The sequence below is a fragment of the Pezoporus wallicus genome, unplaced genomic scaffold (assembly GCF_028554395.1).
Source record: "Pezoporus wallicus isolate ANWC-B61680 ecotype Strahan unplaced genomic scaffold, APGP_CSIRO_Pwel_v1 contig_7227, whole genome shotgun sequence".
Classification (NCBI taxonomy): Eukaryota; Metazoa; Chordata; class Aves; order Psittaciformes; family Psittacidae; genus Pezoporus; species Pezoporus wallicus.
In genome coordinates this window covers 2,781,242-2,796,719 of record NW_026637191.1, presented here as the reverse complement: position 1 = coordinate 2,796,719, position 15,478 = coordinate 2,781,242, and positions in this window count along the sequence as shown.

Below are 15,478 nucleotides of genomic sequence, written 5' to 3'. Positions count from 1 at the left end.
TCTTAAACCAGCTGTTATGAATAATTTCCTTGCTAAGCCATATGGCATAGTTCTTATGTAATTTCATTTTGAAATGTGACTTTTTTAAAAGTTATTATAGTGCTTTAGCTCCCATGCTTTTTTTCCTCTGTATCAACAGTGCACTCTGGAGGCTCCTCTAGCTCCATGTGATTTGCACCAGGAAAGTTAATATTGGTGAAAGGCATGTGTTATTGTAGGAAGGAGGCCTGGATAAATCTCTTTTTTCAAACCCATCAGGCTAATACCATGTCTGAAGATAGTGTGTAATGTTTAAAAACAAAATCACAACAGAAAGAAGCTCACACTGTTATGTTCTGTGCATGGGAGGGTGCATGTCCAGAGAGTGCTCCTGTAACAGTAGTGAGGATGTAGCAGATGCTTACAGGGAAGTTATGCATAATGATCACCCCCAAAAAGGCAGTGCAAACAAAGCAAGAGAATGAACTCATCTATTCTGTTCCTTGGTAAAAAACAAGGAAGCTTACTTGGAGGGGATGTGTTCTGAAGTGCAAGAAGATTCTCAGGAGAGCTCAGAGAAGGGCTCTGGAGATCTCCATCCCATCAGCCTCCAGAACAAAGCTTGAACCCAGCCCATGGGGAGTAGCCAGCATAGCAGGGCAATCAAACAAATACCTCTTGTTGATGAAATTTCATCTTGTACCAAACACAGGTACTGGTGAGCTTAACACCTGGGGGGCTCTTACCTTCAGTGGTAATAAAACCAAACAGTGTGACTCACCAAGGGAACTTGCAACCCAAGACTTCCTTCAGAGAACTCAGAGGCTGGTAGTTGCCTTTGGGACCCGCAGAGATTGCTGGGCTTTGTGAAGGACTCCTGTTCAGGAGGTACAGATGAGGTAATCAAAGGACAGTAAGCTGTGTCACCCCCCCCAAGCTTTCACAATGTTCCTAGGTAAATTAGAGCAAAAATTAATTTCCAAACTAAGGGCTGACAAGCTGTTTGGCACCCAGGACTGCACTCCCAGAGAAGAGTCCAATGCTTGGAAATAGAGTGTGTAATTAAAATACTTAAACAACCATTACAGAGGCGTTAACACACTGCTATAATTACATAGCTGTTTGTTCATTAAAGGAGGAATTTAATACAATTATAATACTTACAATTCTGCACACTAAAAAACAAAACAAAACTGGAGTTTTTAGGAATGACAAACAGTCCTGTCTCTTCTCCAAACTGGCCATTAAATGTCAGAGCTTACAGAAAACTTCTATGAGGGGAAATGAGCTCAGGAAATTACCAGAATTTTCTTCATTCAAGTGGTTGAATCCAGAACAGGAAACAGTGCCAGCGACTGAACAGTCCTTACTGTTTTTCAAATGGCAAACTTATCCCAGAGGTGCAGTGCATTACTGGCATGAGAAATAAGAGGGGAAAGGACTCTGGGACAGAGTCCTGTGAAACGACACTTGAGTCTGAGTCAGCCTGCTCCATCCAAACCCTCTCCTAGAGGGGCACAGGGCTGTGTATGATCCAAGAAGTTCCTGTTCTCCTCTGTCAGTTCAGAGAGAGGACTTCACTCCTCTTTTCCTGTGAGATAAGGAGAGCAGTCCCCAAGACCAGCTTCCAACAGGAGGTTAGTCCAAGAGTGCAAAGTGCAGGCACAGAAAGGGAACACAAACCAAACCATACAAAAATGATGCAAGCTGTGAGCAGCACATTTGAGGTCCAGCTGCAAAGACAATAGAGAGGCACCTTGTGTCACACACCCCCAAATGCAGATGAAATTCTGCTGAAGGCATGAGCAGTTTGTTGTAGGCTATGCTTTCCCCTCTTCTAATTCATGTGAGATCAGTCTTAAGTACCATCAAGTTTACAGATGGCAAAACACTTCATTGCCTGAAAGTGAAAATGAGGGGAAAGAGCAATGTGATCCTAGTAAGTAAATGGGAAAAGAGCGGATGATGCAAGAGCTTAGCTCTGCAGAAAGGAGATTGAAAGTTACCACTGCCCATCCTGGTGGGGCTAATGTTTTGGTGTGGCTGCTTTGGAGCCCAGGTTGAAGAAGCCCTCCTGAATCTTGGAGCTGCTCACATACCACTGAGAACAGCTCTGTGAGGTCTCAGCCTTTCAGCACAGCCGAAACTCTGAGGATTAACAGGGGATAAATGTGTACTAAACATAGAATCATAGAATAGTTAGGGCTGGAAAGGACCTTGAGATCATCAAGTTCCAACCCCCCTGACATGGGCAGGGACACCTCACACTAAACCATATCACCCAAGGCCTCGTCCAACCTGGTCTTGAGCACTGCCAGGGATGGAGCATTCACAGCCTCCCTGGACAAACTATTCCAGTGCCTCACCACCCTAACAGGAAAGAATTTCTTTCCTGTACCCAATCTAAACTTCCCCTGTTTAAGTTTTAACCTGTTACCCCTTGTCCTATCACTACAGTCCCTAATGAAGAGTCCCTCCCCAGCATCCCTAAAGGCCCCCTTCAGATACTGGAAGGCTGCTATGAGGTCTCCATGCAGCCTTCTCTTCTCCAGGCTGAACAGCCCCAACTTTCTCAGCCTGTCTTCATACAGGAGGTGCTCCAGTCCCCTGATCATCCTCGTGGCCCTCCTCTGGACTTGTTCCAACAGTTCCATGTCCTTTTTGTGTTGAGGACACCAGAACTGCACACAATGTTCCAAGTGAGGTCGCACAAGAGCAGAGTAGAGGGGCAGGATCACCTCCTTCGACCTGCTGGTCATGCTTCTCTTGATGCAGCCCAGGATACGGTTGGCTTTCTGGGCTGCAAGCACACACTGAAGCCGGCCCATGTTCATTTTCTCATCAACCAACACCCCCAAGTCCTTTTCCGCAGGGCTGCTCTGAATCTCTTCTCTGCCCAACCTGTAGCTGTGCCTGGGATTGCTCTGACCCAAGTGTAGGACCTTGAACTTGTCATGGTTAAACTTCATGAGGTTGGCATCAGCCCGCCTCCCAAGCATGTCCAGGTCCCTCTGGATGGCATTCCTTCCCTCCAGCGTATCAACCAAACCACACAGCTTGGTGTCATCGGCAAACTTGCTGAGGGCGCACTCAATCCCACTGTCCCTGTCAGTGACGAAGATGTTGAACAAGACTGGTCCCAACACCAATCCCTGAGGGACACCACTCGTTACTGGTCTCCAGCCAGACATTAAGCCATTGACCACAACTCTTTGTGTGCAACCATCCAGCCAGTTCTTTATCCACCAAGTGGTCCATCCATTAAATTGATGTCTCTCCAATTTAGAGACAAGGATGTCATGTGGGACAGTGTCGAATGCTTTACACAAGTCCAGGTAGATGACATCAACTGCTCTACCCCTGTCCATCAGTTCTGTAGCCCCATCATAGAAGGCCACCAAATTGGTCAGGCAGGATTTCCCTTTACTGAAGCCATGCTGGCTGTCACCAAGCACCTTGTTGTTTTTCATGTGCCTTAGCATGCCATCCAGGAGAATCTGCTCCAAGATTTTGCCAGGCACAGAGGTGAGACTGACTGGTCTGTAATTCCCCGGGTCATCCATTTTCCCCTTCTTGAAAATGGGGGTTATATTTCCCTTTTTCCAGTCATTGGGAACTTCACCTGACTGCCATGATTTCTCAAATATAATGGCCAGTGGCTTAGCAACTTAATTCGACAGCTCCTTCAGGACCCGCGGATGGATTTCATCAGGTCCCATGGACTTGTGCACGTTCAGATTTTTAAGATGGTCTCGAACTAGGTCCTCTCCTACAGTGGGCCCAAGGTCTTCATTCTCACAGTCCCTGCATCTGCCTTCCAAGACTTGGGTGGTGTAGTCAGAGCCTTTGCAAGTGAAGACTGAGGCAAAGAAGCCGTTCAGAACCTCAGCCTTCTCCAAATTCTGTGTAGCCAGTTCTCCCAAGAGCTTCCTGAGGGGGCCTACATTCTCCCTAGTCTTTTTTTTTTATTTGCTATGTACTTGTAGAATCCCTTCCTGTTATCCTTAATATCCCTAGCCTTAGTTTTCCTAACCTGGTCCCTAGCTTCTCGGACAACATCCCTGTATTCTTCCCAGGCCGCCTGTCCTTGCTTCCACTTTTTATAAGCCTCTTTTTTCATTTGAATTTTCCTCAGCAGCTTCTTATCTATCCAAGGAGGTCTCCTGGCCCTCCTGCTGCACTTCCTTCTGGTTGGGATGCAACACTCCTGAGCTTGTAGCAGGTGGTCCTTGAATATCAACCAACAGTCTTGGGCCCCCCTGCCCTCTAGGGCTGTATCCCATGGAACCTTACTAAGCAAGTTCCTGAAGAGGCCAAAGTCTGCTCTTTTGAAGTCCAGGGCAGTGAGCTTGCTGCACGCTCTTCTCACTGTCCTGAGGATCTCAAACTCGACCATCTCGTGATCGCTGCATCCAAGGCTCCCCTGGAGAGTCACATTTCCAACGAGCCCTTCCCTGTTGGTGAGCACAAGGTCAAGCACGGCACCTCTCCTTGTCGGCTCCTCTATTACTTGCAGAAGGAAGTTGCCTCCCACACAATCGAGGAACCTCCTGGATTGCTTGTGTTGGGCCATACCATCCTTCCAACAGATGTCAGGGTGGTTGAAGTCACCCATGAGAACAAGGGCCTGTGAGCGTGAGGCTTTTCCTATCTGTCTGTGGAGTGCTTCATCCACAGGTTCTCCTTGATCAGGCAGTCTGTAACAGATCCCCTCAGTAATGTCTCCCATAGCTATATTCCCTTTAATCCTGCCCCACAAACTCTCTGTTGACTGCTTACCTGTCCCCAGACAGAGTTCCATACTCTCCAGCCTATCCCTAACATAAATAGCAACTCCCCCTCCCCACCTGCCGGGCCTGTCCTTCCTAAAGAGCCTGTAACCTTCCATTCCAACACTCCAGTCACAGGAGCCATCCCACCATGTTTCTGCAATGCCTGTTATATCATACCCCCGTAGAGGTGCACACATCTCTAATTCCTCTTGTTTGTTCCCCATCCTACGGGCATTTGTATAGAGGCATCTGAGCCCAGCTCCAAATGAAGCCAGCTCATTGGCTGGAGTGGCTGGGATATCTCTACATTGCTCTCTACTGGTGCTGCCAGGAAAAGCGGCGGGTCGTAGTAGTATGGGACTCTACACTAAAAGGGACAGAAGCACTGGTCTGTCGGCCTGACCCTGTCTCAAGGGAGGTGCGTTGCCTACCAGGGTCACAGATCAGGAATGTGGCAGAGAGGCTTCCTGCTCTAGTAAGTCCCACTGCTCCGAGCAGTTATTATAGGTACGAGTCCGTAGTAGAGATCTTCTTTAGCAGTGCATCAGCCGGCTGTTTCTGGTGTGAGTGCGTTTCCTCATTGGCCTCCTGCAGGACAGCAGAGCGGTTCTGTGTGGGGACAGGGGATTTAGGGGGAAACCCCTTGCTTTTGGTTGTGCTTTTCCTCCTTTTTTTGTTAGTTTTTTTTTTTTTTGTCATTATTTCCCAGCTTCCCAGGTTAACAGCCTCCTTCTTTCCTTCATGAGGTAGAGGTGAAGCTCGAGGCCCCTGCACAGTTTGGGCCTGGAGCAAGCATTCCTGCTTCCTCTCAGCTTCCCTGACATCTCGCAGCCTATTGACAGCATCCCGCAGCTCAGCCCCTGCTGCAGGAGGACCTCCACCAGGGAGCACCGAGTGCAGCCCTGCTCGTTGCGCACCCTCCCCTCACCAGACCGGTGTAGGCACTCTACACCCCGAGCTCTGCACTGCAGCCTCCCCTCTTATCGGCTCTGTCTGGGTGCCTATGCTGGCCACCACCGGGGCAGCCAGAGCAGAGCTCCCAGACCGGGCCCTGGTCATACGACGACTGCTCACCATCCTGCTCACCTGCCTGTGCAAACTGCCTCTGGAGTCTGCTCCTTCAAACACGAGCCAGTGCTAAGTTCATCTTACTGCACACAACCATGCTGGGAGCAGCCCTCCATCCCCACGTCCAGCTCGAGGTTCTGGCAGAAGCTTGACAAAGAGACTCCCACAAGAGCTCAGAGGCAATTACTGTATCAGGGCTAGAGCCCTGTGCTAATGCTGTTCTTTTTCAGTGTGCACCAGACTCAGTTCTCATTCATTCAGAACAGGCGCTTTTTCTGTCTGCTAAAACTTGGTATATAAACCTTGTCTTTAAGCAAACACTAGGACTTCTTCAACTCCCTAAGGAAACATTTTATCTTTTCCACTTTTTCCTTATATATAGAAACAAACTCACTACTATATTTATCTGCATTTACATGTAATTTCACTGCGACCGAACTTGCATTTCTGTAATTATTTTGTAAAAAAATTAAACCAGATTTTGCCAGAATGGTTTAAAAAAAAAAATATTTTTTTATAGGGCATTATTGGTTAAATCTTTACACCCACTGCCAACTTACAGGATTTTGTGGAAGCGGAGTGGGGAAGTTTTCTAAACAGAACAGGAACTACCCAGTGTTCAAACAAGGTTATTTATTTTGTGCCTCAGTTTGAGGGTAAGAAACATGACTGGAATTTATTAGCAATGCAGATGCCAGATGCTGCTCAGCACTGTTACTGCAGGGTGAGAGCTTGGCATAGCAGGGAGCTGGTCCTGAATTGCTGGGTGAGTCCTTCTGGTGGAGGGGAAGACAATGAAGACCCAGGCAGGGTCAATAGCATTTATTAGAGATGTTCCTGTAACACCCAAAAGCTCATGTATCAGTTGGCTGAACAGCTCCCAGTTTGCCAAACTGGCTTTAAGGTGAGAGAGAAAGGGTTTCCTGGACTCCCATTTGCATAGTGAAGGACACCCAAAATTGCACGCCATCCTTCCCTGTCTTTGGGCCTCAGAAATCATCCAGGAGATGCAAACGGTAAGAATCAGTGCTAGGATGGTGCACATTGTTAAACATAATTGACAAAGATGAAGGGACAGAGGAATGTGAATAAATCATCAGGACTTGCCATCAGTCCTTTTGTTTTTATTGATTAGCTTGGTAAAAGATAAACTGTTACCTGGAAACTGCATAGTAAACTGTAACTATAGCTTGGACACTTATGGTATTTCACTTTAATAATAGTTACTAATGAAAAAATGAAATTATTTGCACACTAAAGGTTGCACTTGACTTAGATTAACTGGTTGTAGATAAAGTCTCTAGTACCTTCCTCAGTCCTGAGTACATAGTAACAGGAAATAAATTAATCTCTACCAACATTTGCTCTTTCTAGTGTGAAACAGTTTTGATTAACTTACTGTGAGGGGTCAGTCACTGCTCGCTCTGGAGGACCCTTATATATTTAATGAAGCACCATTCTTTCTAAATTTATGTCAGAAAAGTGACAATGACAAATTTTGGAACTGAATTACTCAGCATATGTGATCAGTTAATGGAATACCTTCCTCTTCACAATTATTTCGTTCCTGTCCTGTTATTTTTCCCCAACTAAGCAGTAGTCTTCTGACTTAAACTATGAGTCTAGGAGCAAGCATACCATTGTCACTTAGCAATAAAACAACTTGTACACAAGAAAATCACTTTGGAACAGGTCACAGCCATCTAATATTTGATACTTTCTACAGTCTTTAAAGTGTTTGAAATAAATAAGAGTCATGCACAGTTCAGGCAGGTCCTTTACGGCAGGCAAAAATAGGATGACAGGGAGCACCTGGAGTTATCCCACTTGGGCTGGGTAGGGGCTGGGAGTCCTGCCAGCTGCAGGAAACACATTCTCTTCCAAGCAGCAGTGAACATATGAAGCAAAAAAATGAAATGAAGCTTTTGGACTCTTAAATAAAATATAATTCATGGGCTTATTGGTCACTATGTGAGTACTTCATAACAGCCTGAGCAGTTGCAGCAGAGATAACTTGAGCAAGGAGGTAAACTCCTCATGACTGCACTTATTTGCTTTTGTGTTGTCTCAGATCATTCCACACATCACCGAGTTTTTTGGTCTTAGGCAAACAAAAATTCACAACATAAGGAGAAAATAAGTCCAGTTCCTACTAGTTGCACTGTAGGTCACAAAGAAATAGCTCTGGAAGAGAACTGGGGAGGAGGAAGAGAAGGTGAACTTGTCTTCTTACCTTTGCAGGTAAGAAATGCTACTGAATACTCAGTGTTCCTCTGGGCAATGAAGTTGCCAAGCACACCAGTGCTGCAACTGCCTGACAAACCTCAAGGCTGTATGAGAACGACATCATTAGGTCAACAGCAGGGAAGCTGTGGTTACTTTGAAACAGAGATTTATACCTTACCCTCTTACCAGTATTGATGACTTTCACCTGCATCACCTGCAGGAGTTGCTTTGTTCCCACCTGAGCCAAAGTCTTACCACTGTGAAGGATGGTAGGACTCCCATTAGAAACACATGAACCATTTCTCCAAAGCTGGTATAATTAGGTGACTTTTTAAGCATGAAATCAGGTTTCATGATTATCATGATGAAAGCGGGAGGAAGACTTGCACAGCTGCTGCAGCTCAGGGAATGGGAGGCATAGCTGAAGCTCCTTTATACCTTTGTAATGGCATTGTTTTATTTTAAGTTCCAAGTCTATCTCTACTGATAAAATCCTTTAGCTTTATCTTCCATGGGTTATCACTGTGCTGGAAGACCAATACTGTGCTTTTGAACAGGGAAGAAGTATACAGGTTCATAAAAGATTTATTAGCCCATTTCTGCATTTGTGGCAGAAATAAGTCAGCCCCTACTGTCATGGGCATCCACTAGCTCCCAGTTTGTCTTTCCTAGTGGAAAGCATGTGGTTATTTCTCAGGGTTGCTAGTTATGAATCAGAGCAAGTGATCCTGGTAGCTCATGTGTGAGGAGGCTATCGGAAGGGATAGGAGAAGCTGCAGCAGTACAGGACAGAATACATCAACCTTTCCAATGCAATGGCAGGAATCACAAATGGTGAAGTATTTTTATGGAGCTGACTGCTCTGTGGTTTTCAGTGGTGGCATGTTCTGAAGATGATCTCTGCACATGCTGCACAGTTGAAGACTTCATCCAAGTGGCAGGAGAGAAAGTAGTTAAACACCTCATAAAGATGGCTCAGGATAGGGAGATGAAAGCAGGAATTAAAAACACCAACCTTTTATAAAGGTTAATGAAATTATTAATAATTAATAAATTATAATGATTATTAATAATGCCAGGTTTTAATTATTCATGTATAAATAAAAAAAGATGTTTAATGATAGACACACTGAGCATTAGTACAGTAAACATGACATTGGGATAGGGAATGAACAAAGGAGAGCTTTGACTCTTAACACAGACTACTGTAGTGTGCAGAAAGTGTTGTACAAGGCAATAGGGGGAAAGATGGCCATGAAATGGAGGCCACCATTTGGGGGGTCATGCTCCAGTCAGCTGCTGTCCCATGGGTATGTAGCAGCCCTCATGGTCTCCATCCCTCAACACCCCACACTCAGGAGTCAGGAGGAGCATTGGCTTGTTGCCTGATTTCGGCTCTGCCAGCCCATCCGAGGGGCATAGGCAGGGCAAGACTGCAAGGGTGTATGGACTGTTACCATCAGCTTTCAGAATGGTTTCTACTATTGTGTCCTGAAGAGCTCATGACAGCAAATGGAGCCAAACTCTAGGCTCTGCAGGGCTGTGGTGCTGCTGTGGTGAAGGTATACCAAGAATTATGCTTACATTTCGGAGAATCATAGAATCCATTTGCATAGAACCATATTTGCCAGGTATCAGATATTCTTCATTTGTCATCATAAATGACTGTATTTTCCAATGCTTATTTGCATTGTTATTTTTTAAAAAAATCGAATTGCTATGAAAAGCATGCTATGAAGACCTTCATTTGTTTTTATAGTATCTCTAATACAGAGTTCTTGTACAGTTCTTAAAAACCACATAATATTTTTACATCCTTATATCACAAGGATCTACAGATCATAGAATTGTAGAATCATAGAGCAGCCCAAGTTGGAATGGACCTCAAAAGATCATCTCATCCAGTCTTCCATGGGAAAGGGAGCCCAGATGTTGAAAAACTCCACCAATGGGAATTCAAACATGTCACTGGGGAGGTTGTTCCAGTGAACAGTTGTTCTTGTTATAAAAAATGTCTTTCTTATGCTGAGACGAAACCTCTCCTGGTGCAATTTATACCTGTCACATCTTGTCTTCTCCCTGGAGCTCCTTGTGAAGAGAGAGCCTCTGTTCTCTTTGGAACCAACTTTTATGTACAGGAATGATGTGATGAGGTCCCCCCTGAGCCTTCTCTTCTCCTCTGTAGCCATTTCTCACAGGGTAGGTTCTCCAGCCCTGTGGTCATCTTCATGACCCTCCTTTGGTCCCTCTCCAGTCTCTACACTTCTTTCTCGAATGCTGGGGACCAGAGTTGGACCAGACCGATGAAGCTGGCTGTCAGGCAAGCACTTCTGCTCCTCAGCCTGAAGCCCATAGTGTCCTTAGCACAATGCTGCCAAGTTTGTTATCCTGTAATTGCTGTGACCTCCTGGAACTTCTGCTTAGTGATACCTGCAGCCTGCTGGCTCTGGACACACTCCCTGCACTCCTGACAAACCTTCCTCTATACATGCCCTCTCTGCTGCATCTCTTTGCAGACACTTTGTTTCTGTTCTGTACAGCCATAATTATACTCTCAGTTTCTTTCTTTAAGTTGTCTTTGACAAGTCATTTATAGTTTGCCTGCTTTCATGAGCTATCATAGTGAAAGAAAGTTGGCAGGCAATCTCAACTATCCTCTTGTCTCTTCTCTGTCTGATGATTGATTTCCAGTGGGAGTAAGTTTTGATATTTGAAAAGACCCAGGCTATTATTGAACATTTGAGTTGTGTAATGGAAGTTTCTGTCTGACAAATCTAGAAGAATATCAGAGCAAAAGGCTCAAAGGCTTAAGGAAATTCTGGATTATGTATAAAACATTGTCCAGTGGATTGTCTTTAACATCAGACAGAGAATGAAGAGAAGCCATAATGCCAGGAGAGTAGAGCCAGGGTAAGGAAAAAAGAGGTGTAAATGGATATTTTTTTTTAAGAAAGCCAGGAGAAATACTAGTTTCTTTGAAGACTGTAAGATTCGACAGACAATGGGATGAAAAGGCCCAACCCTGACCTATATGTCCAGGCAAAATCTCCACTGGCAGAGAGGAAAAATGATGCCTCTGATCCACAGCTGATGTCGAGACTTTGGGCAGACACAGTTGAATGAATGCTGCTAAAAAGGAAAAGAAATCAAAAAAATCACAGAAAACCCAATGGAGTCTGGGAACTTGACTCAGACATATCAGCTACTTGTTTAGTGTTCAGTCTGGGCTCAACCTGTGGCTTGGGGATGGACAAACAAAAACATCCCACTTGGGGATGAGACGTGTGAATAGCTTAGAGATGGAGCTCTGCCAGGAGACGTGCTAAGTGTGGGAGCTGGTTGCCTGACAGGCAATGAAGGCTGCAGAGGGCTGATTGCAGGAGCATGCCCTGGGGTGCTCTACTGAAGGGCTTGCTTCCAGCTCCTGGAGCTGGGCTTCCAAGTCTTACTCATAGAGGCACGTTTTCCATGAAAAGCAAACAAAAGCTGCTGTCTCAGTCATAGAACCCCCGCTTCATGCCTCATAGCCTGACGCAAGATAACAAGTGGGCCGATAGAACAGTCATGTTACAGAACATACACTGCTAACGGTTACACATGTGCCAAGTTTTGAGTTTATGCTGTGGCCTCCTGTGTGCAGAAACTCAGCCGTAAGTTCCTGAGAGATGCTTTTGTTTTGGATCCAGATGGGCAAATTCATTTCCCCTCTTTCATGGAGCTGAGGAAAGGACACTGTCCTTGTCTCACAGCAGCAGACACATGCATGCAAGGACATCAGAGAGAGGCGAACTGTGCTCATGTATGTACAGTTAATCCCAAAATCTCTGTTTCTCACTGGTGCTCTATGCAATCTTGGCTGAACGACAGCAGTGGGGATGCAGCTGTGCTGGTTGACCTAGATAGCAGTGCACTAAAATAAAAAGGCAGCAGCAATTCCAGAAATCACCTTGTTCCACTGCTTTGAAGGACAGAGGGACAGCACACACTTTACCCCTGAAGTGCTGTCCCTGTCCTGTTCTTTCTATGGTTTCCTGTGCTGCAAAGTCTTTCTCCCACTTCCTGTAAGGCAGTAGGGCACTGCGACAAGCTACTGGAGCAGCCTACACCAGCTCAATTGATTCCTGCCCACACATCACTGTAAAAACAGGGCTGCCCCATCACTGCCTAATAAAGCTGTCCTATGGCCTGCATTCCACACTCCTGCTCCTGCTGGCTTTCACCCAGAAAGGAAAAAGTTGATCCCATCTGCTGTGCTTAATGGTGTGTGCAGTGTGTCTGCTGAGTCTCAATGTCTGCAGGGCTTGCTGCCAGGAGAGGGTAATCAGTGTCTCCAAGGCTGCAGGGTAGAGGGGGAGCACTCCAATGCCGGGTGAGTCTGCAGAACATGGTCTCAGCCCCACAGGTACTGTGGCATGGACTGGCACTGGCAGTGCTCCATGGGGACGCACAGCCCTACTGTCAACACAGCAGGGCTCTCTACTCTTGGCACACTTCACAGATAGGAAATCCCATGTCCAGTTCAGAGGCTGGTGTTTCCCATCTTAGCACTTACAGCTGTGCCTACTGTACTGGGAAAAAAAACACATTTGATAAAGAAAATCCAAGGTTTCACCCATTGCTTCTAAAAGGCTGGTCTGTAGTTTTTCATCCTCAATGCTTCTTATCACAACTCTTCCTTCTCCTCCCAGCTGTCAGTTTTAACTCACCTTTCCCAGCTGGAAGGGCTCTGCTGTCAGGGGGCAATAGGGCAGAGACAGCCCCAAGGAGGGCCTGGAGCATCCCATTCTCACTTTTGGAGGCCTGCTGCCCCACTCATACATCTCCCACGCTGCTGAGTGGATTGATCAGTTTCCTGAGACGCTATATATATAGTCCTAAATCAGCACTGCACGGCAAAGGATCTGTATGGTCAGGATTATAACCACCTTCTCTGCATTAAACCAAGAATAAGACCAGTCCATGGCAATGCCTGATATTAATGAGCAGCTGATGTTAATAGCCCTTAGCATGAGCTAGTGACCATTAACTCCTCCAAATGAGGTATTTATTTCCCAGGAAACACATTATTACTTAGGCATGGCAGTTGCTGAGTGTTGAGAGCAGTGGTACCACTGGGCAGGGCTGCTGCCCGCAGCAGGGCACCGCTCCATGCTCCTGGATAGAGGGGCTCCTCAGCAAGGGGTGTTCCAGGGCCCAGGGGAGACCAGGAGCCCTGGGAACTGCCCCTGGGTGGCAGGGCTGCCTGCTGTGGTGCACTGGTCCCAAGGCATGAGCAAGCCAGTCCTGTGTTCTCCTGGCAATGACAAGATGCACAGGGTGCTCAAAGAAGGGTTCCGGCTTGGTTACACCAGTTTTTTAGCACCACTGAGTTGATATACAGCGAACCCAAAAAAACCCTCTGCTTTTCTAATTCCTTAATATGCTGTTTGTGAAGTTTGGGTCTGTAATTTACATCTCCAAGCAAATTACAGAGTGATTTCCCAAGATCGCTGATAACCAGTTCATTAAAATTTAATTCTCTGTCAGAGGGTCCAATGAAGCATGAAACAAGAACGGTGCATCTGTCCGTGGCAACACCTTACTCTTCCCATGTACTGGGACAAAAGTCTCCCCTACTCAGTTGTGTTCATCCCTGCCATGTTCACTGCCACATTGCATGGAGCTGCAGAAACCAGAATCTGGAATGGCTGAAAACCCTCGCGAAACCCTTACACCTTGAATTTCGGGGGAACCCAAGTGGGGCTGGACCTGCAACAGAAATGCAAATCCATCTACAATGTGATGTTTAGCCCCAGCAGCCAGAGACTGGACCTAGACAAACTGCAGCAGAATGAGCTGGAAAACAGCTAGTTACTGAGATCCTGTTGCAGGGACCGAAGTAGGCTTCCCACATGAAAATCAGAAAAAATGGGAAATGTTCAGTATCTGGAGCCTAAGGCAGTGTTTTGATCAAATTCATACAATAGAAGTCTTCTAAACTCTTTGTAACTTCTTTCCACCGTTCTTTGGCTGTAAATGAGACTCATGGTCTCTTTTTTACATAACACATTCATTAGCATCAGACCTTTCCACTGTTCTCCAGTATCTTGCTTTTTCATTTGGAGGAGATTTCAGGAAAGCTCCTTACCACATGGCCGCTCTCTTTGTTGATAATTAGTCTTAGAGAACTGTCAGTCTGTTCTTACTTTGTGCTTGGTCGCAGAATCAGATCTGCTGCCCATGGGGTTTCTATTCATTTACTTTTTCCTGCTGCTTTTCATCTTACTGCTTATGTAAGCTTTGAGCCTACTCAGTCTATCAGGGAATGTTGATTATTGTTTAAATGCTAACTTTTCCTTAGCAAGCTGGGCTGTGACCTGATCCATAGCCCTAGAGGAGTTCTGGCAGGCTCTGCTCTCCATGGCTGTGGGTCTTCCTTCCTTGTTGTTGTTGAGAGATGTGGGTGAAGGTGCACACTTAGCTTTAGGGTGCTGGCCTTGACTTGTTTGCTGATAAGCTTGCCTGTGTGGTCATCATGTAAGTGTCTGCATGCTACCTCCAGTTTAGTTGGGTTTCCACAGAATAATAAAAAAAACCACATCTCTGACACTAGCATGGCTCAAAGATCAAACTCTAAATCTGAAGCATGAAATGATCCTGAACTAGATGGTTACAGATCTTTTTTGATGTTAGCAATACCTGCTTTTTTTGTCCCTGGATTCTTTTTTCTTGTGTTCATTTTTAGAAATGCTTGAGCCATTTCCCTTGGAAAAACATAATACAACAGAAGAACCCAAGAAGAACAGTACTCCATCAGAGTGGAAGCTCATTCGGCTCAAACTGGACAACAATAAGTATTTAAAAAAGGGCACATGAGCAGTGCAAATCTACTTCTGTCAGAGTCCTGGGGGAGCTCACAGGCCTCAGTGGCCTCCTCTGGGACACACACCCCATCTCCTGCCAAGGATGCAGGCCGTGACTCAGTCCCTTCCCAAGTGATGTAGTAGCTGTGCCTGTCTCTGCCTGGGACCCACACTATGGAGAGCTGCCATCCTGGATGAGCCTCTCAAACCTGCTAGGTCCTACTAGGTTGTAGCTTGCCATGTGTAACTCTAGATGTAAGTACTGTATTCTGTGCTGTTCAATTTAATTCATATACTTTTATATTCATATTCCATTCTATTATATACATATTCTGCTCTGAATGTACCTCAGCACTGAATTTGCCTTTTCTGTGACTGCCTCCCAGTGATGGCATGCACTGATGCTGGTAGGTGAATGCAACACTGCTTCAGCAGCATTGCTGCCCTTTCCCACTGCTTTAGAGATTGTTACTGTCCCATTTGTACGAACTACACTCATTTGTACAAGGCAGTTTGAAATGTTTGAATGTATTCTTATTCTAGAGGCAAGTTAATCTGTTTTCACTTAATTTTGATACACCACCTTCACAA